The sequence below is a fragment of the Heliangelus exortis genome, chromosome 10 (genome assembly GCF_036169615.1).
Source record: "Heliangelus exortis chromosome 10, bHelExo1.hap1, whole genome shotgun sequence".
Classification (NCBI taxonomy): Eukaryota; Metazoa; Chordata; class Aves; order Apodiformes; family Trochilidae; genus Heliangelus; species Heliangelus exortis.
Window position 1 is genome coordinate 16,341,235 of NC_092431.1, and position 17,703 is coordinate 16,358,937.

At 41.7% G+C, this 17,703-nt stretch overlaps 1 protein-coding gene across 3 annotated transcripts in view; it reads right to left on the reverse strand.

Annotated features, from left to right (window-relative positions):
• SMAD1 (SMAD family member 1) overlaps positions 1 to 16,409 on the reverse strand; it is a 47,573-nt gene extending 31,164 nt beyond the window's left edge. For 2 of the 3 annotated variants that reach the window (XM_071753731.1, XM_071753732.1), the window contains exon 1: positions 13,863 to 14,381. The gene's annotated coding sequence lies outside the window, so the exon portion shown is untranslated. Of the gene's footprint in view, positions 1 to 13,862; positions 14,382 to 16,276 lie in introns of those variants that run through there. The other variant, XM_071753733.1, reaches the window with a different exon arrangement.
• Positions 16,410 to 17,703: the final 1,294 nt, after the last annotated feature.

Sequence of the window (17,703 nt, forward strand, 5' to 3'; positions counted from 1 at the left end):
CTTGCCAGATTTGTGTTAGCACGTTGGTTTGGGCTTTTTTTTTCCCTAAATATTATGAAGGAGAAGACTCTTAATTTTTCACTCTTTCCAAGCTGAGGGCCTCTTAAAGAAAACAATTAACTTTAGATAAAATATTCAAAAGAAAAAAAAATCTAAACAGTTGTTAAGAGACAGAATGAACTACCAGCCACCACAGTGGGTATTTTCATTGTGTATCCTTGGGACAAGTTTATCCACTTCACTTGTGCTGTGGGGTATTTAACCTCCACACACCCAGGCACTAGGAAGGCTCAGGAGTGGGCAAGGAGCTCATTCTGCATCATCAGATGACAGAGGCCAATTTCTAAAGAATGAAGAACAACCTATAGACCACTTTAGAGCATTTGTCTATGGCTTTGTGAGCATGAGATATCCACAGAGATGCCATGGCTAGTCCAGGTGTTAAAGGAAGATGGAAGCCCTTTTCTGAAAGGTCAAAAATCTGGGAAAAACAGGAGGTTTTTTTTCCTTTCATCACAGACCTCCTGTACAACTCCTTTTTTCCACAAAGACCATTCCCTTTCCTGACTTTTTGAACTGTCTTTAGAAAGCAGGTGTTGTTTACAACAATAACAAACACACATCTGTGTGGGTGTGTTAATACACACAAAGGCAGGATAACTGAAACCTCTTCCTATATTTAGATCTGTCTGGTCAGCTCTAATTGCATAATTTAATCAAAACCCTTTCCAACGGAAACACATCCATATTCATCACAGGCATCAAAGGAAACATCTTTACAAACTATATCCTTTTACAAACCAACACATGGTCCCATGCCACTTGTCCAATTGTTGAATTCCTCCTTTGGGAAGAGCACAGAATTTTATTTCTTTTTATCAGCTGAAAAAATCATTTCCCCCCAGTTCATCCACACAGGGTGAGAGGAACTTCCTTTACAGGTGAGATGAGGAAAATTTACTGACATGTCACTTTCAGGAATTTTTTTCTTTTTTAAAAAGTAATTGAAACATACATTTGCAGCATAAAGAAAAATCTTTAGAAACAAATGAAAAAAATGCCTATCACCACACAAGCACCAAAATTTTTGAGTAAAGCTCTCAAATGACAAGCTGTGTTTTGTCTTTACAGAACAGCATAACCTAGCACAGACTTCATGGATTTAGGAAAGGGTTAGTCAGTCCCAGCCAGAGCAGTGCTACAACTGGGTATTTTTAAGGAGGGAACCCACCACACTCCAGTTATGCTCAGATTAGGCAAGCCACTGCTACACTACAAATAATTCTTTTAACCAGAAGTATTCACTCATAGAGTTACATCAGCTGCAACAAACCACTTCTAAAGACTGTGACCCAAACTTTATTTATCAGAAAGTAAAGACGTTAAATTACAGCTCAAGATCCCCAACTTTAAAACAGAAAGTTCCATCAACACAGGAGACAACAAAAACTGAGAAAGACAAATGACTTATTCAGTAATAAAAGTGTTATTAAGTCATGCCTCAGCAAAGCTGAATGATCTGATGAAAATTAAACCAAAAAAAGGAACATTGTTAGGATAAATAAATCTTTTTACCAATTTCACCATCCACCATTTACACACTTGAAATAAGAACAGTTGCTTCAGTTTCCCAATATTGAAGGCATTTCAGTGCATTTCATGACATGCATGCTTTACTTTTTAAAAGTAATTTCTCTAGCTTTCCTCTTTTTTGCCTTTAAATGACCTTCAAAATAATATCTTCACCATATCTAGCCTTACCTCTTAACATTTTAAAAAGATCTATGTTCAATTTTGTGAACTGTCCTGCAATTCACAACTACAGTTCTAGGCAGAGAGAGATGGTACAGTTTTCCAAGCCAAGTTTATACAACCAGAAACAAACATTAAGATTTGAGAGATTTACACCTTCCAGTGAAACAGTTTAATTACCGCTGCCATTAGTGGCCTTCTGAAAAACAGGACTGGACTGCAGGTGACAACAAAGCCAGTCTGCTTCTGGTCCCCAGGACAGTGAGCAGCAGCTGTGCTACCATCTCACAGCACAACTTTCCTAGCAGTACCTAGGTATTTGTCAAGCCACCTGAGCTTTCCAGACCCTTTACCAATAGAAGGAGCTGAAATCAGTGTTTAGAGAGGCCCCTTCCTTACAAGAAAATGAGACTCTTTAAATATTATGATTTACAGGCAAATACAAAAGTATAGGGAAACCTCCAAAGATCAGGTCAAGGCAACTTTGGGTTCACAGTTAAGATACACCAGCAAACACAGATCTAGGTTGATCAAGGCCTTCACTGGCACATGGGGTATAAGTCTGAGCCTGCCTACACTAAAAGCTTGAACTGCTTTCAACTGCACCCCCACATCATCCTAGAACAGGGTATGATTTCACCAGTATCAAATGCTGTAACTATGGCAGATTAAGGCTATTGACACACAACTACAAAGGCATTTACATGCCTTTGGACAAGCCCCTTCCTCCTCTACCTGTTAACAAGAGGACTAAAAAACCTCTTGAAAGTTACTGACTGTGAGGCAAGTATGAGACAAATCCAGAGAGGTGATGCCTGGCTGGCAGGACAGCACCAAGCTGGCTCTGTGAGAGCATTACCCCAAGGACACCTCCACACCACAGAGAAAGAGGGCTGCCAGTCACCTGGGCAGAGCCCAACCAGCTCTGGGCCCTGAGCAAGAAGTGATGACCCTGCAGCAAGTGACCAGAGGGCAAAGGCACTGGGGCTGAGACCAGGGCATGTGCTGGTGCTGCTGCACTCACCACATCCAACACAAAGTGCCTCCTAACTACTGCTGTCAGGGAAGAGCTCAGCACAGATCTGGAGGTTACAGATGACACCTATCACCTTCTAAAAGCATAAAACAAGGGCATCCCTTTATGAAGGATTGAGCAAAATCCAAAAATCTGTGGGATGAGGCAAAAGCAGCCATCACAGCCATGTGCCAGAACATCTGCAGAATCTCATGTCAAACTGTTTTCAGGATTCCTTGATCTCAGAGTATGATCAAGGCTTTAGAGGGCCTGTACAAAGGATTCAAGCCACAGATAGGAACTCATAGTTCATACAGGACTTGGCAACTGCATAACTTGAAAGGAAGTGGGAGATATCCTCCTACACTGCTTACCGGGAATACGGAAGTTTTACAACACAAGAAACTGGCTGTAACCTATCTATCTGAGCCCCTGGTTATCTGTAAGCTTTTTATGATTTTGGAAGGAGGAAATCAAGCCACATAAAGCATTACTCAGTACCATTTCCTTATCTGAGAGGTTTTTTTATTAACAGAGCCTGTATGACTCCGCATATGGAATTAAGGCAACTTATTACTCATTCCACCATAATTTTCCGAGGCCAATTTAAAGTTTCAAAATTCAGGTTTTGCAAAGTTACAGTACAACAAACTTACAGCTGAGACACCAAACACCACAGCATTTCCCAAACACCACAAGCTCTGCAGGGACAGCAGTAAGCTAGCTACAACAGCCAGAATGCTTCCCAGATTTTCCATTGCTTCCTGCTACTGAACAGTCACAGCTGTCCTGTTACAGAGGACAGATGGACTCCCAAGTCAGACTGCAAGGATGAACTCCCAGGACTTACAGCTTTCCAAGACTACTCCTAGGCTGAAAACTAGAGAACAAAAAGAGCAGAAAGGGGTTTCAGATTCCTTGTCTTCACGCTGACAATCCAGATGCCTTTAATTCTGGGGCTGAATCCAGTATTCTCCAACTCCTTAGATAAGAAACCTTTAGGCTCAAACAACCCTGACTGCTGACTGTTCTGCAGGACACTGAGAGCCCTCGTGTCCCACGGGAAAGGTGTGACAGAAACCTGCCTATATTCAGAAATTATAGACTTCAGCCAAAGCAGCCTGTCACCACCTCCTGGTTCTCAACTGTTCCCAGCTGAAGAACCACAGGAGGTGCATCAGGGCTGACCATGACAAAAGTCAGAGCTGATAAGCTTGTGGGGACAAGGGCAAAGGGACCAGTTATCCAGTAAACCGTAGAAAAAAGCCCTGGAGTGTTTATGTCCCTTACGCTGGGTGATGTTTTCTGCAGAGAACAAAATTTCAAAGAAGCTTGTAGGCAATCCAGAGGAAAGAAAAAATTACAATTGGGTTCCCAAGGGTCTGAAAAGTTCCTTGGCACAGCAGAATTCTACAGGGGAACTGAGCAAGAACACTGCCCCAGCACTGTCATTAGGGGAAATACCTAAAGTTTGTATTTTAAATTTGTAGACAGATTAATTCTTTGAAGTTAAGAAATACATCATGAAGATGCAATGTTTGAAGACAGAATAGCTAGTAGTAACAAGAAAAAGGTTTTTTAAACACATTTATTATACACCATTAAAACAAGTGCTTTCTAAATTTCTTTTGAGAAAAGTGAACCAAAAGGCAAACATTTCAAAGTGACTTACTCAGTGGTGCAGAACCCAGGAAAGCAACAAGCAGTGCATTGGCTTACAGCATCTCACTGGCATCTTCAGGTGCCTTATATTGTCTTAACTGGCAGTGGTTTCTCATAACACCAGCCTGCTTTTACAGAAGGGTTTTTAATGTATTTAATATGTTTAGATTTTTTTTAGTTTCTTGATAAGGCTGCTAACAGTACCATTTAAAGTTATCTATTCCTCTAAAGAGGAAAAGAAAGTTTCTACTCCTAACAAGTTAAACTTGAAGAACATTCTTTTCCCCATGAGGAAAACACATTTGTCCTACATCACGCAGAACATGCCCTAGATGTGCTCTGCTCATACAGTTGCATTAAACTAGAAAAACATTTCTAATATAGCTTGCAGCTTATACCAGCACAACAGCACTTGACCAGAAAAGCTTGTTTAAGTGCTCCACCCTGACTATCCTCCTTCACCCCCCATAAAATACGCTGCATCATTAATCATTGTTGTTTTGCTGCCAATATAACTACACTGGGGCTTTGTGACTAACGTAACTGCTGGCAGTCTAACCTCACCATGCTAATCACCAACATAAGTATCTGGGAAAAAACCCTGTAAATTAGACCTTTCCTTGGCAGGCATATTAAGGAAGTCTTCATCTGGGAGTACTATAGTGCTTGTTTGTAACTGGCTACCTCCAAAAGCTGCCTTGGGCCAGCAAGGTCACAGGTCCACGAGCAGATGGGCAGCTCCAACAGCTTGCTCCCACCCAAAGAGAAAAGGTTTCCCTTCACTCCCTTGTGCCAGCTTTGGTATGCCAAGATAATTTCCACCCTGCTTTCAATCTTTCAGCCAATTCACCTTCCTAACCTGTCATAAACAACAAAAAAATGTTCAGCAGAACAGCTGGATCAGCTCAGAGCAGGACAAGCACCAAAGTCACAAAGCCAGCATACGCTAATAAATTTGGGGCTGGGGTTGAACTCTTTAACAGAGTTCTCTCCATCTTGTGAAGCTGCCACCTCCTCAATTTTAAATTATATCCAGGACAAAGATTAGCTCACACTCAGACACGAGTACTTGAGTCAATGTGCAAAACCTCATCTCATTCCCAGAGCAATGAGCTCTGCCTTAGCTAGTTCTGAATAACCAAACACTAGTAAGTACTTCAAGCCCCCTCTACTACTACTACTGTCTTCTCTGGGTAGCTAGACAGCAAACTTCAGAAAAAAGAACACTGATTTCATATTGATATGTCCAAAATTATCACATACTCTATAGAGCTTTAAGCTGAGAGTATTTACAAAATATTTTCCAGATTAAAACTAATACAACACATTAAAGAAACCATAATTATGTTACCTGAAGATTTTAAGTTAATAAGGACAAAGACTTCTCATTTGGTTACTATACCCAAGTGGAAGCACCCAACAGTGACACGAGCTAGCATGGAAAATAAAGCATCTGTTATTAAGTGTGCCAGACTGTAAAGCCAGCAGCAGGCAAAAACACAAAACTGGAAACTGATATCCAAGATGGCAATCTGTTTGTGAGACAGATTATCCAAGACATTCTGCAAGGTCAAAATTCACAGTTCTCAAAATAGTAACGTTCACCACTGTATTCAACAGAAAATTAGCAGAACAGGGGATGAAGACATAACCAATGTTGATTTTAGCTGTGTATCAATACCTATAGAGCTGCAAATTCATGGTGAGACCTCAGTAAAGCCAACAAGTTGAGTCTCTGTCTCCCTCATATACCCCTGCCTTCCCTGTGCAGGTAATCCCACAATCAAACAGATCTATTTGAAACTCCTAAAACCCTACACATTTGAAGTTAAGACACTGTAATCACATTATTCAGTTAACAATCTCTGAAGCCATGATAGACATGATGTCAAGTCTCTTAGTAGATCCAGGTAAATTTCAAATCTACTTTCACTGCTGTTAAGACAACAGAGTAATGATGCTGTCATACAACTGGAAAAAAAGCAACCGTCTGGACACGGTCCTGGGCAATCTAGGTGGCCCTGCCTGAGCCCTGATTGATGGCCTGCAGAGGTTCCTTGCAATCTCAACCATCCTGTGATTCTTTGAAGTTCTCAAAATGATCAATTGCTAGTAATTTAAAAATAAGAACTTGGGCCACATTAGCAATTGGTTCAGAAAAGCTGGATAGAACTCTGCTTGCCTCAGCATAAACAGAAAATCACATCAAGTGCTGGTAGAGACCGAGCTCTATTTGCCATGCAGATGCAGAGTCATGAGAGAAACCCTTTTTAAAGAAATGGGGCATTTTCAGTAGGAAGTCAAACTCTATGGATTCAGTGATGATAATTTAAAATCCTACATTTTAAGAGGGGATAGATGATTTGCCCAGAATTCCACAAAGAACAGACTCTCATGAATTACAATGAGGAATTCACTCTGCTTCCCTGATTTTGACCACTTCACCAAGTCCTATTTAAAAACACTTGTGACCTTACTAGGCTTTTTCTAAGAATTTCAAACACAAACCAGGGAGAACAGAAGACAAACCAGTGGAAAACATCAGAAACAATCCCTCTCCAAATTTTACATAATTTTTAGATTATTTTCAAAGCATACAGAAGCCTCCTGAGTTGCCTTGCTCACACTTCCTACACTGCACCATTCAAGTTTGTCTTAATGTATGGTTCCATACCATTAAAGTGCAAGGAATTTTTATCCTTATCACCTTGCTTGACCTACAGCCCTGTTAAGAAACAACTTTTCCTCCCCTTTTTTCACTGCTTGTACACTACTGAAATATTCTTATCTACAGAGGCTGTCACACCACGCTCATCACTATAACAGCAGACTGTGCCTAACCCCTGCCATGACCAGGTACTGTTTGCCTCCCAGTCTATCTGCAAAGGCAAGATGGATTGACTTATTTTAATATACATGGAGTAAGGTCAATAGAAAAAAAGAAAAAAAAAAATAAAAATCACCAGAGAACTTGTAGTTGTACCAACCTGAACAGAGAATGTCCTTCCCTTAGGTTAAATGAGAACCAAACCAAAACTTCCTTCCCCTAAAGCATATTTCAGTCAGGAAACCACAACAGTGGTAAAGGTCTGTCCAATTCCACAGCACTTAGATAGCCAGAGAAAACAACCTTCCATCAAATAGTATCTGTTATATTGATGAGCCAGTTTTAATAACTTTTCAGGACTTGTGAGCAGAATCTACACTCCTAAATAGGTGTTAGTGGCTTAATTTGAAAGAAACTTTCTTGTTTCATAAGGAACAGCTCAGAAATCCTTGTACAAAAGACAACTGGCCAACAGTGAGCAAAGGTGTTCTGCCAGCCCTTTTGTCCTACCCAAACACTAGCTGAGTTTGTATTAAAACACCTTGGGAGGGCTAGAAAGAAGGACAAGAAGCTAAACAACAAAAACAACAACAAAAAGCCAAGCAGTACACTTTTGCTATTCTTCAGTTTTATAATTCACAGGGACACCACAGAGAATTAAACCATCAAGTGAAACAGCAGGACATGCCAGTTCCACAACACCCTCCACCCTTTCTCTCTCACATACACTTCTCAATTTGCCTTGGAGAAAGTTCTTGAGAGCCCACTTTCCATTGTCTCAGGAAATACAGATAGGTACAAGCCAGGTATTTTGTCCCTCAACATGTCAGCTGAATGAGAGTCCTTACTAGTAAGACAGAAAGCAAACCAGAAAGGGCTTTGCATTAACTGCTCCCACATCAATATTCAAATGAAACCTAACAAATACAAAGGCAAAATATATGTAACACATTAACACCATATGACCAAACATCAGATGTTTTCTCCTGTCACTCTCAGAAATGCATTTAAGTTGAAGCCAGAATTCGTTGCAACAGGATTCTCCAGTTATTTATCTTTACCCAAAAATGATTTATTGCTTTCAAGCATTTAAGTACGTATATATAAACAGTTATTACATACACACACCTTGATGAATTAACAGGCTTTTCTCAACCATATATAGGTTTAGCCCACCTTTATCTGATGCAAGTAATTTTAACTTCCAAAAGCACTAAATTTTCACTTAAGCATTCATATGTGCACATGCACATACAGCATATCTATCCAGTGTGAATAACCCTACATATACACCAGTGTAAGAACAAGGTAGCTTTAAGATTCTCATGCCCAGGTTTCCTCATGCTATGTCAGGCAGAATGTCACTACTATAATTAATCCCTTAAAGTGCTTGAAATCAGAATTCTGAAATTATTTATAAGAAAAATATTGTCAGTAAATCAATTCTTCCATGTAAATACAAAAGGTACTAATTCCAATACTGAACAAAGCAAGCAGAAGGATGCTCAACAATGGTCACTGCATGCCCAGAGCCATCTGAACATAAAGGATTCTCTGAATTCATAAAGAACTCCTTGACCTGCTACATAAGCATGGTTAGTTCTGTAAGCATATAGGCTTCTTCATCTTCATCTACCTAAATGAGTCTTCAAACATGTACATCAATCTTGCAACCTCTGTAGAAGAAACTCTGTAACACTGTAAATTCTGAAATCCAACCTCTACTGATCCATTAAGTGTGTATGAAGAGGATACATTTTTATCTTCCCCCCAGCTGTAAGCTCAGAGTACTGAAAGCTGGACCATCAGTGGAAGCTGGAGGGCAGACCTGATTCTTACATCCATGCTGGGGCAAAATCAAGGAGATGGTGAAAAATGGCAATTCTGTCTGTAGCATTGTAAAAAAAAAAATTAAAAAAAAAATCAAAAAGGGAGTCTCATTTCCAAGTTATCCGATATTGCATTGATAGTCCATAGATCACTTTGACCTGGATTAGCATTTTAATGATTTTAATGACAAAAACTTGCAAGGTAAATACTGCTGAATACCATCAAGTGCTGTAATTCAGACTCTCATCTGCTGCCATGTTGAGAAGAATGTTCCCTTTATAAGCACAGAAATATGAAATAATGCTTCAAAAATCACTGGTGAACCACATTAATTATTTGCTTATGTGCCAAGTAAGCATAATAGGTGCCTTTGGATGATAGTGCTTTGAACAGTGCCTAACTATAATGACTTATATAAAGGCACATTTAAAAATAATTTGGTTTCCTCCTTGAACTCCAGTACTCTGCCTGTGTATGCTACGGAAGGGTGGGAGAAGAACAAAATGAGAAAGACTGGTGGTAACTACTCTAACATCACCTCACAAGTGTATATCCCATATTGAAAACTGACATATATTCCAGAACAATTACAGGGCTAGCACAGAATGACTGAATTGAGCAAGTGTCCAGAAAAACTGTACTTGTCAGGTTTCCTGCCTTGGCAAGTCTAGAGGAGAAAAAAAACAAAACAAAAAGACTTCAACTCCTGAACTAAACTCAGCTTGCACACACCTCCCAAGAGGCATTTGCAATAAGAATATAAGTGAGTAAAGGAATCCATACTTGTAGGAAACCCTGTGTAATTTAATGGTGGCTGAAGCCAGCAGCTCTGTCACACACAGTTCAGCTGTCAGGAGGCAGCACTGTGGTCACACAGCTGTGCAACACCCACCTCAGTAATCCCAGTGCCACAGTATCTGATGCACATCCTCCCTGAAATTAAAGAATATCTAAAAATGGACTCATGTCCACAACTCAGCAGAGTTCAGCCTTATGTGCACTGAATACTTGACCCCATACAGTCTAATCAGAAGTAGCACATTTCATCTTTCTTCCTATTCAATTATGAGGTACTTCCAAAGTCCAAACTTACAGGCATAAAACTGAAGCAGGGAGAGAACCTGTACGAAGTGGGTTCCTTTTGCAAAATGCTTTACATTCCTTGAAAACAGCCTGTTTATTTCATGAAACTATGGCTTCTCTATCCTGTTAAAAAACAAAGACGCCCCCCACTTAGATACACACAAACCCGGAAAGCTTCTGTAATGCAAATTAACATTTGTCCCAGGAGGAGGATAGGGATCTTTCTGGCACCCATTAGCAGCCAACAGTGTCCTTCTCACCCTCTGCAAAGCCCTTCAGAAAAGGCCCCATCTAACACTTTCTCTGGTTATTTTTAATCTTGAAGAATACCAGCATTCCGATAGAAACAATTAAACAACATCCTGCAGGGATAAAACTCTAAATTAAAAAGTATCCATTTGAAATAAATTCTTTCCCACCCCAAGCAAAAAAATGGCTCTTTTATATAAAAATCCTCTATGCTGTGCTAAAGATACACCATTGTAGTTTGAGAAAAATATCTAGAGAAGTGAAAGATGCCCATGTAGATGAGCCTTTAAATCACCAGGATTACAAGCCACACTTGCCAATTCAGTGGTTACATTTTAAATATTAATTTTTTGTTCAGTAACCTTCAAAGGTAAACTGCTAGGAACTGGATATCATCTTTATTAAGACTCATATACATTACATTTTTTTGAGGCAATGCAAAAAGAAAGGACACTGGAACAACAGGAGTCTGCAGCTATGAGAAGGAAACAAAGTGAAGTTTTTATGGGCAGAACAGACCTTTCTCCACTGAGAAATCTCCACAGCTGCCTTCACTAAGAAAAGCAGAGTGACCTATCCCAACCCATATTCAAAATTACAGTCTTGGTTCTAAAATAAGTTTGGTCATATAGTCAAAGGTATGACTAAGATGCTCTGTCTTATTCAAGAACTCAGATTTGCAAGAACATTTCAACAGGCAGTTACAAGCTTTAGTAGGATAAAAATACTAGAGGAAAAAAAAGAAAGCACAATTAGCTTGTTAGCCTGTTTGTCCCTTTGATATCTGATAGCACAGTCCACAGGTAAATTCTAGCTGGTTTTGAGACAGAATATTAAAAATATTCAAAGATAATAGCTCACAACCACTTCCCTCACACACACACCTCAAAGCTGCACATGCCTTCATCTATTTCAGTTGCTAATGACTGCAAGGAGGAGGTTAAGAGTCAACCTAAATTGATTCAGCATTTACTCTTTACAGGGCCACAAGCTCTAATTTCAACTACTCTTTGCATAACTTAAATAATAAACACGGTGCTCTCTTTGATTCCTAAACCACCCATATCTGAAGCACAATGGGACATGTCACAGACACTTGCTTTGCTGCCCTCATAATATGGTTTAATTATGATGACTGAACTAACGGGCTCACATCATAGACTTTTACAGATTGACCCCGTGTCATCCTGATGTATCATTTTGCACCAGTTCAGTGCTGTAAATCAATTTAAGATCTCCAGCAGGTTGAAAAGGCTGGTAATGATGCTTTCTCTTCAGTCTCTGGGGACTCTGCATTATACACAACTTACATTATTTATAAAGATGAGATGATGCCTCCATTAGGCTTGTAAGACTACTCCAATGAGCTTTTATTTTACACACACAAATTTGGCTTAATAGAGCAGAGCACTGGCTATATATAATATGCACAGCATTCATGCTTCAATTTAGGAAAAAAAAATGTCACTACCCCTTCATTTTTAAAATTTAAATCTTCATACCAAGCAATAAAAGTCATCATTTCATCTGAATACTCCCTAGTATTCAGAAACAAAAGTAATGCCTTTATTAACCTTTGTATTGCTTTTATGTTCAACTCTTTACTTTGTGTTCAAATGAGGAAAAGCAAACACTAAACTGATCAGCTTCCAAACATTTGATTTGATAGTTAACATTTATATAGAAACAGAAAGATCTCCACGTGTTTCTTCAGTCACTTTTCTCAAATGTATTGGATCATCACATCTTCAAGGGTACACAAAAAGGCAAGTTGAACAGGACAGAGTAGGAAAAAAATGTATTTGGTTACACACCCAGTGGCTGGTGGGGTCAAAACCAAAGCAAGGACGAATCCCTACCCTTACAGTAACCTGATCATGCCTGGAACTGATTGCCTCTGGTAGCTGTGGAAGTTCCTGATTCACCTGAATCAAGGGAAATTTCTCTCAAGCACCTACTCACCACCTGAACTAAAATGCAAGATTTCATCTCTAAGACCAGAGCAAGAACTTCAAAAAGGACTGAGTATCTTTCACTTTCATCCTGTTGCTCTTTCAGTCACAGTAAAGAAGTGAGCATTCAAAACTTGCACAAAAATCCACTAAGAACCTCTAAAAAGCTTCACGGCACTGCTCTCCAGTTCAACAGAAAAATAAAATTATTAATCAGTTGCAACTAACAAACTCATCTGCCGTAATTCAGCAGAGTAATTACTTACAAGTAAAAGAAAATAATTAAGTCACTGTTAATACCCAAGGTTCCCACACACGATTTGCTCCTACTGTTTGACAGGACAAGGTGCAGTCAGCCACATGAATGCCAGCAGAATTACAGACACACGCCTGCAAAGAGAACTGGTCTCTGTAGACAGGGTTAGCTTCAGTTTTTAGTTTTATTCTTGAGTGCTGCTAAAAGCCCCATATAAACTATTGCGAGGTGTGGGTAAAGTCAAACTAAGTTTTTTCTCTTTTTTACTCCTCCTCAATGCGTAGATTTGAACAATCAGCTGTAACACGTCTGAAATGCAGCTTTTTTCCTCAGCATGTTCGTTTCAAGATGAAGTATCTTTAAATACTGACATCCACCGAACACTGACATGTTTCACACAATGATGTTTTCCATTTGCTTGTATCTGAAGTACACGTTTACTTCCTCCCACCTGGTTCTAACCATACCTCTCATTCCCGAAATAAAACTTGCTACCTTTTTTACATCCATTTTTTTCCTAAAATACACCAAAATAATGATTTTTTTTTTTTTTTTGAACGAGCTCTAGTTATTCAGACACTGTAAAAGCAAACTGTAAGGTCAGACCTCGTATCTTCTCCAGATTGATCTGCTAACAAAAGAGCAAGCACAGCAACCCTTCCTCCCTCCCTCCCTCCGAAATCCCAGATTTCGGTTTATTAAAAAAAATATAAAAAATAAAAAAAAATCAGAAATTGGCCCAGATCCTTTCGAACGCATGACTGAGTATTTCCACATCAGTAAATTTTAATAAGCTTCAAAGATCTATATTCAGGATAAGATTATTTGGCTGTACAGCCCAAGTATATGAAAGAAACTACACTGAGCAGAGGAAAATCTCATGCATCTAAGGCTAATAGGGAGAAGAAAAAACAAAAAATTAAGTGAACTTTCCTTGACCTCTAAGCAGAGATTTGTCATTAAAAAAAAAAAAAAGGGGGGGGGGGAGGGGGGGCTGGGTAAAGAGAAGCGGGGGGTGAAGGCCATTAAACAGAGGGGGATACGGATCGGCCTAGGCAAAACCCCTCAAAAACAAAGGAGGGCACTGGCCCCGTCTGGCTGGGGCTCCCCCTGCGGGGCGCACAATGGGGACGGGGCCGCCCGGCGCAGCCCCGGCACGGGGCTCTCCGAGGAGGGCAGGACGGCTTCCCGCCGGGAAAAGCCTCTCCCTCCCGCCTGGCCCGACGCGGCACCTACCCACAAACTTCGAGCCGGGAGCGAGCAGCGGGGAAGCGGCCCCGGGTCTCCCCCGGGCTGCCGGAGGGACGCCATCATGCCGGGGAGGAGGAGGAGAGCGGAGCCGCGCTGCGCTCCGTTCCAGGCGCGGAGAAGCCGCTCCCCTCGGCGCGGCCCGTTCCGGCGCGGGGCCTCCGCACCCTGCCCCGGGGCCGGGGACCACCCGGAGGGAGGAGGAAGGAGGAGGAGGAGGAGGGCGGCAGAGGCACGGCCGCCTGGCTGTGGCAGCGGGGAGAGGCGAGGAAGGGACGCGAAGTTGTTACCGGCAGCCGGGCGGTGAGGGGGGCCGGGGCGGTGAGGGGGGAGCCGGAGGGGGCGGGAGGGGTGGGGGGGGCTTCGGTTGCCGCTGCCGGCGGGCAGCCCCGCGCTGCCGCTGCCTCTGGATTGATCTGGTCTGGCTGGCGTCAGGCAGTCGGAGCCGCCCCGCCGCCGCTCGCCCCGCTGCCAGCGCTGTGCGCACACACACAGACACACTCACACACACACACACACACACACACACACACAGAGACACACTCACTCACACACACACACACACACACAGACCGACACTCGCTCTCTCTCTCTCTCACACACACTCACACACACAGACCTACACCGACACTCACACACAGACCGACACTCACACACACACACACACACAAACACACACACACCGACCCGGCAAGGGATCCTTTCCAAATTACCGACCCCGCCGCGGGAACCGGGCGAGCCGCTCGCCTGGCTGCCTTCAACTCTCCTCCCCATTCCCATCCCGGGGTCTTCTCCCCAAGGGCCCGGACTCCGCCGCGTTTGCTCGGGGCTTAAAAGGCGCTTATGTACCCTCTGGAGCGCGGCTGAGATGCTCCGGCAGCTGGGGCCTTAAGGAAAGCTCCGAATTCGGAGAGACTCGCAATTAAAGTTAATTCCCGTAACCCTCTGATCGAAATGGATTTCATTCTGCCTCTTGCTTGCTGGTGATTCAGTCCCTGACTTCGTCTGCTCTTAATATTGAAGTTATTGCTATAATACCTTCCAAAACCAGACTGCCCTTTATCCCTTGGTTCTTCTTTCTGTGTGGACCTCATCCTGGCCATAGGTGCTCTTGCAGTTGCTCCTATAATTTGGCAAGCAAACCTGTTAAAAGTGCACGAAGCTTTTGTGCAGTCAGGTGTACAGTAATGAAGTCTCAGTCCTATGGCCCTCTCAAAACTCTCTTTGAATCTGCAAATGTCTGTTCAATGACAGAATCATAGAATGGTTTGAGTTGGAAGGGACCTTTTAAAGTCCTCTAGTCCAACCTTTCTGCAGTGACCAAGGACATCAGAAGTGTCTCTAGCTTCAAGCCTGCAGCCCACATGAGAAGCAGTCAGTTTCTCTTGCCTACTGTGTTTACAGGAATCTTTACAGGACTCAGATGTCCATGGCACAAGTAAGATAGAACTGAAAATTATTCTTTAACAAATACTTGAGCTTTTACCCTGATATCATTCCTAGAAGGTAATATGAAGAAACAAGTAGATGTTTCTCCATGGTGCACTTATACTGGCATAATTACATCTCTATACTTATGCCAGTAAATTTTCATGTGTATATGAAATTCTAGGTGTGGCATGAATCTTATTTTAAAACCCATCAAAACTGAGGCACAGAGAAGTTAAGGCCCTGGGAGTTTTACCAGATGCACAGTAGTCCTGGACTTGCCCACCTGGTTTCAGTCTGTAGAAGCATAACTGGAATGGCTTGCCCAAGATCACAGAAGGCCCACAACAGCAGTAAAAAAATACCTGGTCTAATGGATGTGAGGTTATCACCACTTCCTTCTAACTTCATCATCTAAAATTCACTCATTTCTTTGTCACATAAATGCTACATAAACTGCAAACAGGTAGGCAGTACTAAGCTGTTAGGTGGCATGCTACAACTGAAGTGTAGTGAGGAACTCCTGCACAGAGTGATGCCACAATATTGATGAGGGAAGCCTTGATTAAAATCAGTATTTTACTGCTTAAGTTTTGGACTTTATATGCTTGAAGATGAGTGAACTTTGGTAATCAGCTTTAACTTGTATTTTGTTGTTGTGCTGCACACAATTACAAACTTCTACTTTTAGCAAACTTTTAGTGTGCAGTCATGCACAGGTACATGGCAGCAGTGGGCTGCAGACATAACTGGTAAAGGTTTATCTCAAGACAAATTAAAAATGTTTTTTGTCAACATAATGAAGATATTTGCAAGTAAGGTACAGAAGAAACATGAGACTGCTGCTGTTTCTTTGCACTGTGCTAGTGCTTAAATAGGGTCAAGAGTCCTGGGCAGTGGCAGTATCTGCCTCAAGAACCTGGCAGTCTGGGAGATCTAGTCTCACACAGAGAAATACATGGAAAAAGCCTTACATGTGCTCCAGGTCTGCTTTGCTCTGCCCTGCTCTGTTCTGCAGCCTCACTTGGTAGTACTGGGGCAGACAGCAAGCTCCATCAGCTGGATCCTCATTGCTCCAGTAACTATTCAATGCATGATTCACACTAAACAGATATGACAAGAAGACAATTAGGGAAGCACTGCAGTTTGTCAGGTGTCTTCTTGGAACCATGGTTTTACTGCTTTTGTTGTTGTTAGGCTTGACTGGTTGGTTCACTCTGGCATGAGAGAATTAAGTTATTTTCTACTTACTCTGAGGCTTGAAGAGGATCACATCAGTATGCTCCTATACCTAAAAAGAGCTATAAACCAGCCTTTTGCTGATGTTTAATAACCAGAAGAGTTATTCTGCAGAGAGCTGGTTAGCACTGGTTTCAGACAGATCAGTTGTGTGAGAAGACCAGAGGGCAACCAGAAACAGTGTACCATGGTCAAATCTACCATGAGCCCTTCCTGGCCAGGTTGTTTTGGTACCCACCTAAGTCAAAACTTCCAAGCCTGGTGCCCACTTTAGGATGTTCAAGTCATGGGTAACTGTCCAAGCCCCTTACTGTGTGTGTGAGTGGTATCAGCAGTATCTTACTTGTACGTTCACCAGTTATAACTCCACTGGCCACATTTTATATATCCTAATTAAGCATCATTAGCATTTACCTAGATCTCCTGAGTTATGTGAGGAATCCAAGGAAAGATGGGCAGAGAGCAGAGGGGCACTTACAGTTGGGTACCTAGCTTGATGTTACTTCTACAGCAGTGTTCCTCCTCTGGACTGGGCTGAACAACTGTGCTATCTCAAGAGGCAGCAAATAATTTTTCTTCCTTTTTTAACTCTGCAGCTATGTGATAATTCAGATTGGTGCAAAGGAAACAGGCTGTGAGGCTGGGGCACTGAGGGAAGGGGAGAACCATCCTTTCTGTAAACAGCCTGATTTTTCATCAGATGAGGGGTACAATCCAATGACACCATAAGAACCTGATTTTAAGAGAGTTGGGGCACTTATGCAAATAAACTTCTAGTAAGATTCTCAGAGGAAACTTGAATCTCAGAGACTTTTTAACATTTCACCAAGCATCCTCCTAACCACCTTTAAAATCTGTGTCTCAGAAACAGCTTATCAGAAGGCAGAGTGCTAAAAGATATTAATTATGCTGTGTATTTTATACTAGTACATTATGTAACAAATACTCAAGAAATGCTACCAATAATACTACTGCTACTACTACTGTTAGCGTTCAGTCTTCCTTTAAAACCAGAGTTTATATGCAGATTATGATTTAGTATTTCTTGTTAACCTCAGCGAGGCTTCATCTGGTTTCTTCAAGAGGTTTCAGGGGTAGGGAGTGCCTTCTGGAGACAGTGTAGCTCCAAACAGTAACATTGCTTCTTCTTCATGTACACTAA